Below are 19185 nucleotides of genomic sequence, written 5' to 3'. Positions count from 1 at the left end.
TCTCTGCCAGAAGCTGCTCTCAGTGCAAGAGCATGCCCATCTCCATGCTGCGAACGCGGTTAGCTCTCTTCAAGGAAGAGAGCACGACGACATCCTCTCCATTGCAGCGTCCAAAGAAGAGTGGTCGGGGCTCGGCTGACCCCGCCCTTCTCTCCCAGTCAAGTGCTAGTGTGGCCAGGACTAATTTGGACTCGGAGATCCTCACTGCGGCCATGGCAGATCTCTAGCTCGAGTGGGCCTCGCCCGAGGAGCCTACTAAGAGCCGTTTGGATGGATGGTTTCTGCCCGGGTGCCAACTGGCCCCCCGTCACAAGCCAGCACCTTTCTTCCCTGAAGTACACATAGAACTCAAGAAGCACAAGCTCTTCTACTTCCGCGACGCTCTCCTCTGTCGACGGCGCCGCGTAAAAAGGATACGAGAAGCTGCCTGCTCTCGAAGAAGCGGCAGCTCAGCTCTGCCCGCCCACTGCTACTGGATGGAAAGCTAGAGCAGTTCACCCATCCAAGCCCGCCGGAACAGCTCAGCCCTCGCTGGACCCGCCTATACCGCCTCCGGCCAGGCTGCTTCGGACCTGCACACCATTGCGGTGCTTGCAGGTATTCCAGCCCAAACTTCTCCAGGCTATGGACGAGTCTGACCCGGATCCTGAGTCCTTTAGAGACCTGTGCAGTGCCACGGACTTAGCACTGCGCGCTACGAAGTCCACTGCTCAAGCTATCGGCAGAAGTATGGCTAACCTGATTGTGCTCGAGCGCCATCTTTGGTTAAACCTGACGGACATCACAGATGCGGACAGGGCGGCTTTTCTCGACTCGCCAGTCTCCAGCACCGGCCTCTTTGGCCCAGCTGTTAGAGGGTTCTCAGAGTGCTTCACCGAGGTGTAGATATCGTCTCAAGCTATGCGGCACTTCCTGCCCAAACGCTCCAGCTCAGCCTCGAGTCGCTCCAAGAGAATGTCGCTTCCTCAGCTATCGAAGCCAGTGCCTCAGGTCTCTCATCCCTGCCCTGTGGCTGACACTCATCGTTGCTCACTGCGGCCATTCTTGAGATTCGCCTTCGAGGGGCAGGCTTATCAATACACGGTCCTACCGTTCGGTCTGTCTCTAGCACCGCGTACATTTACGTAGTGCATAGACGCAGCACTTTCTCTCCTGAGGCAACGGGAAGTGCGCGTACTGAACTATCTCAACGACTGGCTCATTCTGGTTTATTGACACACAGATCCTGGCTCCTTGGTTATTTGGAATGCCTCGGCCTCAGGATAAATTTTTCCAAGAGCAGAATGTCACCCATCCAGAATGTAACCTTTCTGGGCACAGTTATCGACTTGACACAGATGAGAGCTCGGCTCATGTCAGAGCGCGCTCTCTCTATCCAGCGGATAGTGGGGGGTTCCTCACGAGAGCAAGCCTGTCTCCGACCTCTGGTCGAGCCCGGAGAAGAGCTTACATATCCTGTCCTACATAAATCGCCAGGACGGCCTCAGATCAGGCACCCTGTATGTCAAGGCCAGAAACCTCCTCCTTTGGGCACAAGCCAAGCTGCGCTCCCTGAGAGCTGCCTACGTCCCAGGCATCCAAAATCTGGGGGCGGACATGCTGTCCCTAGACAACACTCCCCCCATCTGATCTGGAGTGTGTTCGGCAGGGCGGAGGTCGACCTCCTTGCCTCAGAGAGCAACACTCATTGCACAATGTTCTTTTCAAAGAACAGGGACGCGCTGACCCATGCCTGGCCCAGATGCCTGCTCTATGCGTTCCATCCCGTTTTGATGATTCCTCTGGTCATCGATCGGATCAGGAGGAGCAGAAGCACAGTCCTTCTAGTAGCCCCCCTCTGGAAGACCCAGGTATGGTTCCCAGAGCTGGCGCAGATGCTGAACACAGCCCCCTGGCCTATACCAATAAGGAAGGATCTCCTCACGCAGGCGAACGGGGCGATTTGGCACCCTCACCCCGACTTGTGGGCCCTCCGTGTGTGGCCCCTCAACGGGTCTCCTGGGACCTCCCAGAGAGAGTCCTAAATACTATTACTGAGGCTAGAGCGCCGTCTACGCGGCACCTCTATGCTCTGAAATGGTCGGTGTTCACCAGCTGGTGCACAGCTAGGGACCACAACCCCCATTCATGTGAGGTACCAGTGGTACTCTTTTTCCTTCAAGAGCTTTTGGACGCGGGACACACCCCCTCCACGCTCAAAGTGTATGTGGCGGCCATAACAGCCTATCACGCTCCTGTGGCTGGTCAATCACTAGGGAGAAGCGACCTCGTCGTTCGCTTCCTCAAAGGGGCCAGAAGGATGGACCACCCTTGGCCCCCTTCTATACCGGCTTTATACGGAGTCAGTTGCTAATGATGCGGCAATTTACATTGCGTCCCCACTGCGTATTAGCTACGCAATACGAAGTGACCATTCTTGAAAGGGAACGTACTCGGTTACTGACGTAACCTCGGTGCCCTGAGAGTAGGGAGCGAGTATTGCGTTGCCTGTCGCACTATTGCAATCTGTCAGGTGCTTCGCTTCAGTCAATTTAACCTGATGCTATGGCGAAATGGTGGGCTTTTATAGCTATAAGCCACGCCTATTCTGGCGGGCTCTGACTGCTTGGCGCAAAGCCGCCTCACCATAGGATGTGCAGTTGCTGCAGCACAGCCAATGGGCGAGCTAGACGCTCTGCTGTGTTCGCTGTGCAGCTGCACTGCGTTTTAAAATATAGGCTTCAATATTCTCGAGGAAAAGAGTTTCCCCACTGTGTATTAGCTACGCAATACTCGTTCCCTCTCAGGGAACCGAGCGCGTTTTATGACATGCAGTGTCTTAAGATTGACACAATGAACCATTTTAAGAATTTTGCTCCATCTCATGAAACATAAAACCAAAAAATGGACAGCACTCTTACATTTATTTTAAATATATTTTAAGGTGTGTTTCTACATATGAAGTAAGTAAGTAAGTAAGTAAGTATGTTATATTTATTCGAACATTTCAGTGATGTTTTGACTTTTGCACGTTGCTTTGCCTTTTTTTCATGTTTTTGTTGTTGTTGTTGTTGTTGTTGTTGTTGCACAAAACAAACATTTAAGCCCATAGTTATTTGGCTAAGAATTGTGAAAAAGATCCAAAAATGGCAATCAGTGACAGTACCAGTATACTTTACATCACACTGTACATTCATATAAATTTCAACCTAAAATATTGAAAAAAAGAAAAGTTCATGTACGTGTTATTTATGAATTACAGTGTGCTTTTGCTTAAAAATAAAGAAACAACTTGTCAAGTTTGAAATGGTTCTATAGATGTTTGTATGTTATGACACCGGTGGGGACCAATTTTCAAGAATTTGCCCAGGGCCCCGCAAACCCATGGACTGGCCCTGAATATGGGAAAGTAAATAAAACAGAAGGGCTTGTGTAAAGTATTTTCCCAAATAGCATAACAAATCAGACTGTCAAATCAATAAAATGACATTTTGTGTAAATGAAAAAATAAATGAGCACATTTGAAAGATAATTTGTTTCTGAAAAGGTGGCCAAGAGTTGGCCTGATTTTGAAATTCAGTTACTGACAAAACGTTTCTAGAGAGCATGTAAACAAGTAAGGTTGCTTTGATATGCACAGACCCAGATGTTTCAGAATTAAAGGTAATGATATATCCCAGAATACTACAGATTTACGTAAGATGTTTAGATAACAGTTTGATTGTAATTGATATTAAGTAGATATAATCATTCACAATCATTGATCAACCTCATTCAGTTGCTGACTGAAATTTGAAGCAGCTTGGAATCATATGCGATTTTGCGATTGACAGTGGAGTATTGGAAACATTGCCAGTTACTCATGGGCTGATCCTTTCCTTGTCAGTGACTTTCAAAAGTATGTTTAGGAACAACCTAGGGCTGGATTCAGAAAACATTCTTAAGAATAAAGAATTTTTAACTTAATCATAAAGTTGAGAATATTTTGTCTTCCCAAAAACATTTCTTAAGAATGCTCTTATCTTTTTTTTTCCTTGAAGATTGTTCTAAGACAAAACTTAAGAAGAAATTACATTCCTGTAAAGAATATTCTTAAAAAAAAAAAAAAATCCTCATAAATAATCTCATGTGAGGATAACCTTTAACTTGTCTTAAATGTCCAAAGGTAAGATGCTTAATGAATTCACTGGAATTCACTACTTATATTAAGCATTAAAACTGCAGGCAACACAAAAAGATGACATACAGAACAATTACAAAAATTGGCAGGTGTTCTTCTTAAGAAATAAAATATAAAATATTTCAGAACTTCTTAAGAATTCATCTGAAATTTAAATTATTTGTAAGAATGACACTGGATCATTCTTCAAACGTCTTTATCTTAAGAAATGTTTTCTTTCTTAAGAAGATTTTTGGCAATCTGGCCCCTGATTTCTGTTGTAGAGTCATCATTTAACTTACTTATCCTTGGTTGACCTGTTTCTTGTGGTCCTGTGAGGATGGGCTATAGTTTAGCATAATCCATGGAATAAAAAGGTTTTTGAACAGCTACAAGAGGTCCATTTACACTCCCGAGAAACAAGAATCATTCAAAATTTGTGACATTATGCTGTTCACTTTTAAAACATCTTTGGGTTTCATCTTTTGACACACATTTGACATAGGACATTATGTGCATCAAATATCAAGGCATATATTTCCCCCAAAGACCCTTAAATATGATGCCTGATGGTAGGGTTTGCTTTGAAATGTAATTGTTTTATCTGAAATGTAGATAGCTTTGAGTTTCTTTTGCCATGCCATATGTTCATACAAAACTTTTGCCCTCTTTGAAGAAATTGTGTCTGATTCATTGATCCCCAAACAGATAGGGCCTCTTTTCATATGCTGACCTAAAAGTAATGAGTTTTCTGTGTTAAGGAGAAACGTATCAACCTTGAGTGGGTAGTGAAAGCTGAGCCAAGTAGGCCATGCTGTTCAGTCATAATGGGGGTGGCAAAGCCTTTTTTAATTAACAAACTCCAAGTTTAGAGAGTAAACAATGAAATGCAAAAATTAGCACTGCCCCAAAGACAAGGCACACATTGTTCTTATGTTCCATTAGCAGAATCCCCCAAAAAACACGACATCCAAAACCTAGTGACCCACTACCATATAGGCTGCATTTTAAACCATCAGAGATATGCTCCAGACATGAAGGCTTTTTCAAAAGTTAGGTAACTTAATAATGCTGCCTACATAACCTATATTACATATATAATGGAATTAATTATAAGACACAATTTCTACAAAGAGGACGAAAGTCTTTTTATTATTATTATGTTGACATAAGAAGTCTGCTCTGGGCTAATCATAAATTCCTTATGTAGATGATGTGATTACTCTGCACTGTTTGCAGTAAGATCTGCTGCTTTTAATAGTTTATGTAAATATGTGCTGGATGGACATCTTTGACCGTTGCGCCATGTCCCGCAACTTTTTAAGCACGTCACGCTCGAGACCCAGCCTTCTTTTCCATTCATCGTGTTGCGGCTCTGCAGTTGGATACTGTTATGCGCATCTCGTGTTTTTAAGAGCAAAAAACGCGTTCTGTTTGATCATCCCCTTATGCCTGTCGCTCAGGCGTCAAAATATTTTGTCAAATTGAACCACGTTAAAAAACTGTTAATTGGTTAACAGAAAGTTTCCGTACTATTTACGGTGAATAACTGTAATATATCTAACCATACATTTAATGTAATTTTACATTAAAATACTGTTAAATTGACAGTTTTTGTAAAGGAAAAAGAACAAGTAATTGTATCATTTGACATTGACAGAATTCCCTGCGTGACACTTCACATGTATTGATGTATTTTCATGGAAATAACTGTTACTTCTTAGTTTTTGGTAGTTTTTTCTAATCAGTTATGTAGGGTTTATGTTACATCCAAAGTTGTTAAATTATTGTTTATTGCATTTTCTTAATGTCATGTGTGTTGTTTAGTATTTGTGTGAATGACAACTGTGCACCTTATATATTAGTATTTACCTTCTCAGCTTGTGGAAAAGCTGCTTGTGACAGGCTTTGATTCATCATGTGACTTTCTCATCACCACAAGTTATTGGTGGTTGTCAGTGTATTACAAAGGTACAAAACAGATGTTAGTACTTCAATAGATTGGTAAATTAACAAATCAGTTAATGAATAGATATTTTTTTTTTTACTGTACATTTAAGTTAAATCTGTAAAACCTAAAATGTTGCTACCATATTACTGGGATTACTGTGTGAAAGGGGCTATTGAAATCAGTTGTAAAGGCCCCAATATACTTTAAGCTAAATTGAAGAACAAACTGATTTGATGTAATTTCAAACAAAAAATCAGGCCAAAATTAAATGACTTTGTTTAGGAAATTCTAAACAGCTTGTCAAAGCTCTGGCTGGTAAACACATTTGAACTAACATTGGTCTGTGGGAATTACATAATAGGTAGGTGTGGCTCTGAGGCTCCGCCATCTTTGATGTGGAAATCTCTCTGGTTCATTTCTTCTTTTCAGTCCATCAGGGTCAGATGTCCACGAGTAAAAATATGAACACACTGGAATGCTATATAAATAAACGTGGCGTGACTTGACTAGAGTGCCTAATTGCAGAGCTGGTGCAAACATAATCACATCGCTATGATCAGATGCTTTCTGAACTGCTGTTTCCTCGCTGCTGTCAATTTTGTTGTGTGTTCATTTTGTTATTGGGAGGAAAGCATGCAACAAATATTCACATATTCATCTAAACGCTGCTCTCAGCAGTGTGGACGGCATCAGGATGTTTGCTAAAAGTATACCACCAAAAAGTATTTTTTACGCCGTGGCAAAGAACGAAAAACAACTTTACTGTGAGGATATTGGGGTCTTAAGCCAAGTCTACCATGTTTCAATTCCTGCCTGTGTAGAGTTTTAAATCAGTAATTTATGATATTACTTTTTCTATTAATATGGTTTTGGAACAGAGCTATAGTGTCTGGCAATCTTCTCATGGGCTTTGATATTCAAATGGCACTACGCTACCAAAAGTCCAATGTTATGGGCATTAGCAGAATTAGATGGAATTTGGGTTGGCTGAAAAGAGATTCCTTGGCATTTCACAGCAAGCCATGCAGAACAATGGGACAATGTTTTAATGTCAGGGTAAGAAAGAAATGGGGGAGAACCTTTCACCCCAGTCTTTATAATATCACGCCATCAGAAAAACAAATAGTGAGTTAGATGGTATTAGATTAATGTGCTTAAATATAGAAAATGCACATAAAACACAACCCTTTTCCAAAAGAAACTCCTGTACGAGGTTTACACAACAAGAAGGCCAGCAGTCAAGAGACCTAATGAGGCCTCTGTTACATGACCCTAAAAAAGGATGTCAAGGCTTGTCCCACCAGGACTGATTCAACATAACTGGCTACATGCACATTAATCCTAAAACAGAAATTTACCATAGATTCTGGTGAATGAGAGACCCCCAGCTTAGAGCAAAGACAAAGGAACTCAGACTCATGGCTGCCTACATTTGTGAAATGGAAACTAGAGGAAGTTTTTGATCCTTTTCACACAAATTATGATTACAGGGGCAGATTATTGATTGAGCTTCTTGCATAATACCATGTTATGACCTCAAAACACTTGATTTGTAAACTAATACATTTTGACATTTGCATCACATAACTAGCTCCATATGTATGGCTTTTCTGATGCAGTAAACTTGCTTGGTATCTCACCTAGAACAGGTACGAGTCCGGTAAAACAGCAGTCACGACACTCCACAAAAGAGCTCAAAGAAGGAAGCTTGAACAGCATGGTTGTTTCAGCAACTAAAAAATGTCTTTCTTTTTTTCTCAAGATTTCTTTTGATAACACTATCAGTTTAGTGTAGGTGGTTTGTTACTTTCAAACATGATAGAGTATTAACCTTTTAGCACCACTCACTGGACATTTCATTTCCAAACTTCTGTGATACGTACAACAACCAACGTAATTAAAACACTGACACAATCACATTTAACTGTTTTGTAGAAACTTGAACATGCTATTTAGCAAATCACTGGACATTTCAGTTGGAAACTTCTGTGAAACCTGCTGCAAGCAAAGCAATATAATTTTGTAGCCACGGGCAAAAAAAAATTGTGACGCTGGGCTGTTTAATAAACCCGCATCTGCAGTGGAGAAAAATGATATCGCTTGTAGTGCCTGTTGTGGATGTGTAACCTGAAAAGTGCAGCAAAAATTACTCAGAGCAACATATTTCAGGTTGTAGGCAGAATCACATTTATATTGAGCCTGGGTTGAGACAAAGGTCCAGTTTACACCTACGATCCATCTCTGGTGTTCTGCATGACGCATCTCAAACGTGTCTCCTGTGAAATCTTGCGAGGGAAGAGTTTTTGTTGTTAGATCCAGACAGTGACACTTGTGATACTTGATGCTCTTAGCCAGGACTGTCTAGTGTCCTTCTGATGCTGACTTTGTCAACTGTAAAGTTGTCATGCTGGCAATGTCCATTTTTAGTTATTCCCTTTAAAGACACAGTGGTTCCATTATCTAGAGATGCATTAAAAGGTGCTGTCACTATCAAGGAGACAAAATAGCTGCACTGAAGGACACTCCACTCATGTGGAACGAAGTGGGGAATACATTAAAGCCAAGTACAAGAATTTATAAACCAGAAAAGACCATTGAAATGGACTTTCTTAATCAACTTGAAGTTCCCAACCCAGGGTAAGACTGAATGATTACATTCATATTGGGCACAATGAACATTCTTGCCCTTCTATGACACGGTGTGGGGTGGCCGCTGTACGCGAGTGCCGGGAGACTTTGCCAGGACCACTCACTCCCATCCTCTCGCTCCCTGAGACTGGGGTGTACGTGCCGACTGGCAGCATCTCCTCTGGAGCCCCCCTCCTTTTTCCTCCATCTCTCATTCTTCCCTCTCTAACTCTCTCTCGATCCTTTCTGAACAAGTGTTTGTATCCCACACTATGCCTCTCCCTGTCACCCTGTGAGCCAGCATCACCCCATAGTAACTGCCTGATGCCTTTGTTTTCTGCCTCTTGTTCACAAACACAAATGTACAACCGCGCAGATGCACACATAGCTCCCTTTATCTTTGCCCAAGAAGGGGACAGAAAACCAATGAGGGCGAGAGAGAGGTTTGTGTTAATTGCATGCATGATGCATCACTAGTCGCATAATGAATCTATGGCCACCCATTCAGCAGTGTTTGACAACATTCCCGCGTTATTGGTCACGTGATGTTGTGGTACCTGATACCTGAGTTCCACGCAAACTCTGCGTATTTGCAGCCGGTTATATTTTCTGCCGACCACTGTCAGCCTTTTAAAAGACAAATTAGGCGTAGACTAGCTTAGGTTTTTGCCATCCCTGACTCTGGCAGCAGCGTCTGTTCCTCTTTTCAGGCCAGCAGTTCTGTTCAAATGAATAATTACCAGCAGAATGAATGAAATGGGAACACTCTGGAAACCACGTCAGAATTATCATGCTGAGTGGCTTTGGAGGTTAGGCTGACTCTCTTCTGCATGGCCAATACTCTCTGCACCCTCACGCAATCTAGCCATCAACCGTCAAAGGCATTTGTGTGGCAGTCGTGCGTCACAACTCAGTCGATGTACGTCCTCTCACACATGCTTAAAAGCATAACAAACTTTTTATGAGGCTCATAGGTTTATTGCCAAGAGATTGCCTTAGTGAAAAACAAATATACTAAAATGTATTTGAAATGCATTTATTTTATGTTAAGTATACTACAAATACATTTACATATTTATTTACTTAATATAATATAAATATTAATATAAATACCCTGAAATTGTACTTTTGGTATACTAAATTGGTACTTAAAGTCTGCTAAATTAAAAAAAAAAAAAAAAAAAACTATAATACACACCTGTTAGGGATATTAACAGGTGATATTAAACACATTTTAGGCTTAAAATTAAAATGCACCTAATTAAGCTGGGAGAGTGCGGTGAGTGTTTTGATAGGCTTAAAATGAAGAAATATGCATTGTGCAATAAAGAAGTACTCTAAATAAAGTTGAATTATTATATTTATATCAGTAAGTCACAAGCAATATCAGTAAATATGCACTCTAAAAACTGCTGGGTTGTGTTAACCCAATTTTGGGTCAAATATGGTCTCACCCAACGTTGGGTTAAAAATTCAATTTAAAAATGGACAAACCCAGCCGTTGGTTTACATATTTTATGTAACCAATGCAATTTGTCCATTTTTAAATTGCATTTTTGTCCATTTTTGATTTTGTCCAAAATGCAATTTGTCCATTTTTAAATTGCATTTTTTAACCCAACGTTGGGTGAGACCATATTTGACCCAAAATTGGGTTAACACAACCCAGCAGTTTTTAGAGTGTGTTAATAGATTAGTATGAAATACATTTTTTGGTATAGGTTTTTTTTTCTCTTGGGTTCTCTTTAATATCTCAGGAGATCTGTTATGTTTCCACTAAAACAGCTTGAGTAAAAAATAAACCAATTAGACAATTGTTGACATAGAGAACTGTAAAATGAATGTGAATAAATGAAACATGGATGGCATAAATATGAAAGAATCATTTCATATTTATGGCAAAAAGCACATGACAAAGTGTGTGAGTATTGACCTTGTAGTACTGTTTTCACTCAGCAGAACACATATATCAAGGCTACAAGTTACAAGGCTATTAGGCTAATATTACACACAGGCTACAGGTCTTAAATGAGGCGTGCAGAACCCTTTGAAATTGTATCTGTTTTTATATGCTCTGCTAATAAATACTCTGTGTTCTGTCAAGGCAAAATGTTAGTTTTGGTCCTCAGGCTTCCTTTTCTCTACTCTGGAGGAAGGAGGAGATAAATTATGCAACTTAAGTATTACATGATGGATGGAATAATTGAAACTAATAATTTGATAAGCTTTCATCACTGAAGAGACATCATCTCACTAATCCCCATCACACTATGTGGATTTATTGAAGACCGAGTGCTAAGCAAAAATGTGAAGTTTGCCAGATGAAGTGGACTGTCGACCTCGCATCCATCTTAATGATAAACTATATCATTTTTCTACACGAATAAGGCCTCGAATGGACACCAGATGTGTGACTTGCACACGCGCACACAGAGCAAGTTAAGTGTCCTTGCATGCTGTGGCTAAGGGAATAAGTGTGCAGGAATATGCAGGGTGGAGCTGATGGACATTCTTCAGTGCTTTTATGGCTGCTGCGTTCCACCTATGAGGAAATGAACATGAATGCAAACAGCTGCTTCATGTCCATTGTATTTCAATTGACTCATCATCTTCAGCACATCCCCAGAGCGGCAGTCTGTCTTCTTCAATTCCTTTAGTTGAAAAGTAGTCATAAATGACCAACTAAACTCTGACCCTCACCCTAACTAACCTTAAAAAAATGTAAATATAGCCATAAACAATAACCGTAAGAGTCTAAGCAGATTGGAAAAGTGGATAAAATGGCCACAACAGATAGAAAGACTAGATCCAATTTATGCTGTGTCCTTAGATTGTCTTTGAGTCTGTGTTATGAATACAACGTTGTTAAGTTCAGATATTATGCTAACAACATACAGGCCATTTAGAGATGATGGGCCACAGTCATGACTCGTATCTGCCAAAGGATTTGGCAAATCCAAATTCTTTTCATAACTCGGTAAGATTTGTCTCTAAATGACACACCAAATTTAATGGTAATTGGATGATTTGCTTAGAACATTCCGTCACGCTCAATGATTCAGAGAAAAGAGGTTTCTCAGTTCTTGAAATAGAATCCAAAAACAAATGCAGTGATAGGACTGTCACAATACCTTAAATTATGTACTACTATAATTACTATTCCATACCAGCCACACCAGCTGTTTGATGCCTGGAAGTTTCCTGATTCCAATTACTCCTGTCCTAATTGCCATCCATGCTTCCAACCTTTAACTAACCTTAAACCAAATTCCTAACCTTTACTCTTAAAGCTAATATAAAATGGAAATGTATTTCTTACAATCAACATCAAAGATCTCATTTAGATCTCCCTCCATCCAATCAACAATGATGGGTAGAACCAAGTCCTTGTCCAAAGCTGCAAAGTGCATTAGGATTAGGATTTGAAGGCTGAGATGAGGGGTTGGGGTTAAAAAACACAATGTAACTGAAGAAGCAACAGACCGTTTCTTCCGCACTGTGACACATCCGAGTGAAACGAATTATCGGAAAAGAGAAAAATGTATCTCTTTTTCGATAATTCGTTTCACTCGGATGTGTCACAGTGCGGAAGAAACGGTCTGTTGCTACTTCGGTTACATTGTGTTTTTAACCCCACAACCCCTCATCTCAGCCTTCAAATCCTAATCCTTATCTCTACGCCTAATTTCAAGCCTTAATATCCAAGCCTAAATTCTATCCCTTTGTAGCCCTAAATCCCAAACCCATATCTGATCCCATAGAGTAAAACCACACATGATGCTAGTGCTGGTCCAAATCAGTTGATTAGGTCAATGTCCTGTCTCATTGTGGATGTGGGTTTTGTGGCAGGATTATGGATACATATGAATATTTTTCCCTCTTTCTGACCTAGATGCTGTGAATGTTATAGTGGGTCTCTGATTTTGCAGACCAGGAGGAACAAACCACTTGTAGCCTCAAGAGGAGATCCATATAAATATTATGATATCATAAAGAGACCAGTGGAAAGGAAACCATGTCTATGAGTTCGCAGGTGATTGAGAAACAATTCAGAGATTGAGCAATAGCTATATAATTATGAGACCCTTGGGTGCAGTTGAGCAGTAAGGCAGTAGGGGGCAGTCTCATCTCAGACACAATGACTCTGCAGAAGACAGTGCAGTGAGGTCACTGGCAACCATAATCTTTTTCTTGTAAGGGTTGCAAGACCCTAGTCAAGAAACTTATGGTCTCTACGTCTAGGGTACATGCTATGACCCAGCCATTGTATTCAGAGGGTTGTGCCTGTTGCTTCCACCCAAACCTGACTCAACACTGTAATGTTTATAGTGGTTGACATAATTATTTGCATCATAATGGAAAACATATTGGGCACATGACACCAGTTTTGTAGGGCAGTGATTTTACGAGTTGTGAGAGGAGAATGAGTGCATGGGAGAAGCTTTGCAGCTTTGCTGAATGGATGGTGATTTACTGTCGCTGAGATGGCGTTGCTGGATGCCTTTCCCTCAGACAGGAAGCAGCTGCTCTTCTGGAGAAACCCTGGGGAGGTTTGAGGAGGAATGGAAGGTGATTGCTCTATCTACTGGGTGAACCTCTCCTGATATTAGAATACAAATCCCAGAAGATAATTTTTTGTGTGTGATTCTACCCCCATCCCCAAACTGAGGTACCAGAATTAGGGCCCTATGAAATTATTTTTTCCCCCAAATTATTTCCCTGTTTTAAATGTTCTGTATTCTATTTTAATGGTTACATTTTAATAATCATTAAGCATGTCTAGTTTATTAAAATCATAAATCATCAACCTATTTAACAGAATTTAACAACAGTGTATTAAAAAATTAACAAAAGTTGCATTTTTAAGGCTGTATGAACATTTAATTTTTTCCCCAAATTTTCCATTTGGCTTAATTTTTCTAGATTTATGATTTAATGCAAATACCACGACCCCATGGTTTGTGTCTTTTGTGTTTAGTGTCTTTCTTTTTGCTTCTGTTGTTTTGTGTGTGTCTGTCTAGGAATGTCGTCTGATTGGTTCCTGTAGGCTGATTGATGCTATGTCCTGATTGGTGCACAGTACTTTAAAAAGCACATCATCACTTCCTCTAGAGACATTTTGTGTTCTGGGCAGAGAGAGTTCCGATTGTTGTGTATTGCAGAATTTGTGTGTGTGCGTGTGCGTGCGGGCGCCCGCGCGCGTGTGTGTTACTGTTAGGAGAGTTTGAATGTGTCGAGTATTAGTCAATTAGTCAGTATTACAAATTGTCACTTTCTATTGGTGTTTAGTTTCATTTTCATGGACTTTTAGTTTGCACATCTTTGTTTCCTATTTCCTTTGTTCCTAGTTTACCATGGGCGCTCATTCAATCATCAAACCTGTTTGTTATTTATTTAGTTCATCATCACTGTGTATTTAAGTTCCTCCTTATGTTCAATTCATTGTCGGGTATTGTCCCTGTGTAACACGCTGTTTAATTTGCTCGTCGTCAGTGGAATTGTCTGTTTTGTTTAATAAAAACTTTTTGGATACTTTTATCATCTTCTTTGGATCTGAACGTGACACAAATAAGGATATAAAACAATTTAATATTAAACATTTATTTATTTATTTATTTAATTGGCAAACAATGTGCTGCACAACCGAGGTTTACTGTTTTATGAGTTCACGCTTACATATAATTGCTCCAAGCTCAGAATTGGCTCAAACCCAGAGTACTCCCCCCATATCCCTGAATGGGATTGGAATAATCGAGTGAGGAGTTGGGATGGTGGAGTAGAGGTGAGTCGGCTATATTTATAGGCCTCCTCGCACAGATTGGGTAGATTATCTGAACATGCTCCTCACAAACTCTAATAAAACATCATTAAAATTTAACCATGAAATCAAAATTGTGATATTTCTTAAAGTTTTTAGAATTTTATCATGATTATTATTACTTTGAGAAGTACATCCTTCTGAATAATAGTAATATATTTCTATTCAAATATAGCAAAGACACAGACTTGTCTTTTTGCACTATTTTTGTCGATATGTTGCAGTCATGTTTTTCATACAGATGCAAACTTGCACACTAAAAGAACTGATGTTATATGCTCCAGATTTTGCCTGGAAGCTCTAACTCTCTTTTTTCTGGTTCCTGCACGTGTTATTAATGTGACATCCTGTGACTTTATATGGTAGTTAGTGAATGCCCAACATATTTTCCCCTTAGTTATTCAGATATCACTTGCCGTAGCATTTGATGCTTTACAAGCATCAGATGCACAGCTGTTATCTGGTGTAATGTGATATGTGATATGATCCCTGTAAAATGAAATCAGAAACACTCCTTGGATGTGGCTCACAGAAATAGACATCTCCTCCTTGAACATGGCTAGAAGTAATTTGGGTTTTAATTGGTGAAGTTGGCCCTGCTGGTTAAAACCATGTTTGGCAGGGAAATCTATAAGCTCAGAATTTTTAATGCCGAATTCAAATGTCCACAGCATTGCACACCACCCAAAGAGGATCTTCATTAACTGTAAATCACAGTGGCATGTCTGCAGGGGCTCAGATCACATTTCAAAGGCCTGGAGACCCTCACTGTCATCACCCAGAAGCAAGGTATCCCCCACCTTCTTTCCTTTGCCAGAGAAGAGACGAGAGAGAGGATATATCCTGCTGGTTGGGTTTGATGTGGAAGGGAGGCATTGTGGAAAGTGCAGTGACCCCAGACGTAGGCTGACGGGATGGGGAAACCCGCATGAAAGTGTTTGAGTGATAGACATAACAGCAAAGAAGCCTGAGCCGACAGGGCCTCTCAGCTCTCACAGAACTTTAATAGTCATGCTCATGAGCTGGCCATGTGCGCCCCATGCAGCACAACAAGAAGAACATCAAAGGACTCGGCTTGCTCCACTTTTATATGAGATCATGCAAGCACTTTTCTTTATTGTATGCAGCTTCACAGCTGTAGTAGATGTGGTGGCAAGACAAGTGATTTTGGAGATCCTTCTCATCTCGCAGGATCTCTTTGATGTACACATGTTGCCCCCAGTCAGCTGGTAAATCGGACATCTTTGCTGAAGCATCACTGCCACAACATAAAACGGGTAAATGCTAAAGTCTGGTCAGTACTTATCCATACCATGGTTTTGCTGAATAATCTTAAAGGTGCAATGTGTAATATTTCTGAGGATCTATTGACAGAAATGCAATATAAGATCCATAACTATGTTTTCAGTGGTGTATAAAGACCTTACTTAATGAACCGTTATGTTTTTATGACCTTAGAATGAGTCATTTATATCTACATAACCGCGGGCACCCCCCTTCTATGAAGGTCGACATATTGTGACCTCATGTTTCTACCGTAGCCGACAGCGAACAAACAGCGCTACAGAGCGCGTTTCGTCACTAACTTGAATGAGAAGCAGCAGAAAAAGACGCAGCAGAATACTCAGGCTGTCCCTGACTCTGCAAACGTGGAGAAAAACATGCTGTCTGAACGACGCCTCGGACATCGTAACGTTAGCTATTGCCCCTTACCTAGCTGCTTTGATGCTCTTATCCATAGCTCTTATCTTATACTAACTAGCATGGAAACAAGCTATGGTAAAGTCAGTGAATAAAGACTAACACAATGATGAACAAGTAAAAATAACAATCATGTGGTTTTACTGAATAATTAAGTAAATATAATTTAATATAAAATATAATATAAAGAAACCTCATTGCTTGACTTGGTACTCTCTGCTGACTCAGACTCAGTCGGCCACTGTAGCTTCTCCATCGAGTTTGCAAAGGGAGGCATAGGCGGTGAGTGACTGGCTGTTTGCAATTCGCAAACCTCACCACTAGATGCCGCTAAAAATTACACACTGCACCTTTAAAGGAAGAGTTCCTGTTTATAGTCTAAAGGTTTGTGCTTGTTGGTCGCACCACCTGTGTATTGTTGGTCACACCACATTGATTTTGAGTTTGCTGACAAACGTTTTTTTTTAGCATGAAATGAAAATTCATCCAATATTTTGATATCTCCAATGTTATTGTGAACGATTAATCTATAGGTTTCTATTTTTCCAAATCTCGTAATTTTTCCTGCCCTTTCTTACAACCAGCTAGAAGTTTTTACTCACTTTTGACTGTAACTCTCAAAATCCAATCAACAACCAACACATATAACCAAATTTTCTTTTTCGATAAGGTACACTTTGATGTCACAACATGGAAGAAAAGTTTTGTGGCTACTTCTGTTTCATCGCGTTAGTATATAAGGTTTTGTTCTAAGAAATGGTTCTAAGAAATAATAAAAGTTTATTATAAAGTATACTTGTAACGGTCACCAGCTGGAGTGCCCTTGAGAGCCACCAGAGCGCACTCCACACCAGACTATTATCACTCCCTCACAAACTACATTTCCCATAACTCTCTGCCCGGACTCATCATCACTGATTGCATTCACCTATGTCTCATTACCCTGTTAGTCTCAGCCTATTTATACCATGTTCACTCATTTACTCACTGTGAAGTTTTGTTTGTGTCACACTGCATTTCTGAGCGTTTTCCCTGGTTTCATGTCTCTTGGTTTTTGGATTTCTTGCCTGTTCCGTGGATTACTCTTGTGCCTCTGACCCCTGCCTGTTTTGTTTGTTTGTTTGTTTGTTTGTTTGTTTGTTTGTTTGTTTGTTTGGACAGCCTTCCTGTGCTTGACCCTCTGCTAGTGATGGGAAGTTCGGATCATTTTATTGACTCTCTTGTTCGATCTCGTTTATCAAAATGAATGAATCTTTTTTCGAGTCATTTCGTTCATTTAAGGGGCTTTAAATGTTATACTTTTAACAGGCAAATTCCCCGAACACATCCACCTACGCAATCTTAATCATATTCTGAATTAAGAAATCATAATAATGCAGTCAAAAATAATTTACAGGGAACATAAATAATTACTTTACCTTCCGAGTCTTTTGTTCATTTGTCACGTGACAGACGCAATGAACGGGTCGTTCATGAACGACTCATCACTACCCTCTGCTTGCGTTTGATTACAATTCTGGATAACCCTTTAAATAAATTGCATTTGGATCCTCTACCTTCGTGTCTCGGTTCATGATAAAGTTCGTGACAATACTTCATACTTACATAAAGTTATGTTAAAAATCATCAGCTAACTAAATATAGCTAACTGACTGTGTTTAGATTAATTAATTATTTCTTTATTTATTTGTTAAGAACAACACACATTCATTTCTGTAAATGAGCCAGTGTTAGCCAGCTGGCTAATTTTCAACTGCAGTCCTTTGGCAAGATGCTTTTGAAACCTTCACAAATAATAAAAAGAACATTACAAGGACCTCATAACTCCATAAAGACAGCAATAACATCAAAAGAAGAATTCTCAGCACAGGACACAAGCCATGCAAAGCAACAATGAACTGCAAAACATCAGCACATTAATTCAGTAACAGCAATCAGCATTTCCACACAAATAGCCATACAAGCATACAACTTGTCAAACATACAAGCATACAACACAATAAAGCACGCGATTGCCATTATATTTAAGTTCAACCTTGAAATCTTATGCAAGTTTATATACTTGTTCGATGGTTTCCCAGACAGCAACAACGTGTCGTGCCAGATCCGGCCCACATCTGGTACACGTGGAATCAGCAATTGCTGTCAGGGTTTGTATGTGTATTTGTGTAATTGACAGCAAGCAGAATACAATTTTGTCTAGGACACCCAAATGCCATCACACATATTTGGAAAACTATGCTCAGAATAAATGTTCCGATTCAGAATCGTTGAAGAGAGAATCACAAAAAAAATATATATATTCTCCCACTTCTATTTATACAACAAAATGGTGTAGAAAAGTGCATAAACATGCTGATTTGGGCACACAGAATTGAGAGATTCTGGTCTATGGTGAAAACAGATGTGTTTGCTGTGCATTCATACTACGACTCTTCCATCCATGTTAGACTGAGATGGATTGACTGTGGAGGCCACTATAGCAGTGAGCGGTGACTTCTTTAACCGGGTATACTGGGAGGTGCGTTATGTCAAAAAAGCGCCCGATGTGCGGACGTTTGCAAAATATGCATATACTGTATTTGTAATTCCACTAGGTGCCATTAGTGTCGCAGAAACTACAAACTTCACCTTTAAACATTATATGGGACATGGTGGTGGAAAACAATAACTAATTAAAAATAATAACTAATAAATAAGGAACAATAAGTCAATGCTTTTGCGTTCTCTCGCAAAATGTTTGCGTTATTACTTACAGTATAGGTCCGTCTTTGACAGCTTATACGTTTTCGTAAAAAATAAATCTCCCTATGGAGAAAATTAATACTATAAAATTGTTTCAGTTATAACTTTTTTTTCATTTGATTTAGTCAAGTAGGTTTTCTATCAAATACAATGTGATTTTCGGTGTTTGAGATCTGGCAGCACATTTTTCCGCTTGGGTGAGTG

The sequence above is a fragment of the Rutilus rutilus genome, assembly GCF_951802725.1.
Source record: "Rutilus rutilus genome assembly, chromosome: 17".
Lineage (NCBI taxonomy): Eukaryota > Metazoa > Chordata > Actinopteri > Cypriniformes > Leuciscidae > Rutilus > Rutilus rutilus.
This window is presented reverse-complemented; position numbering follows the sequence as displayed.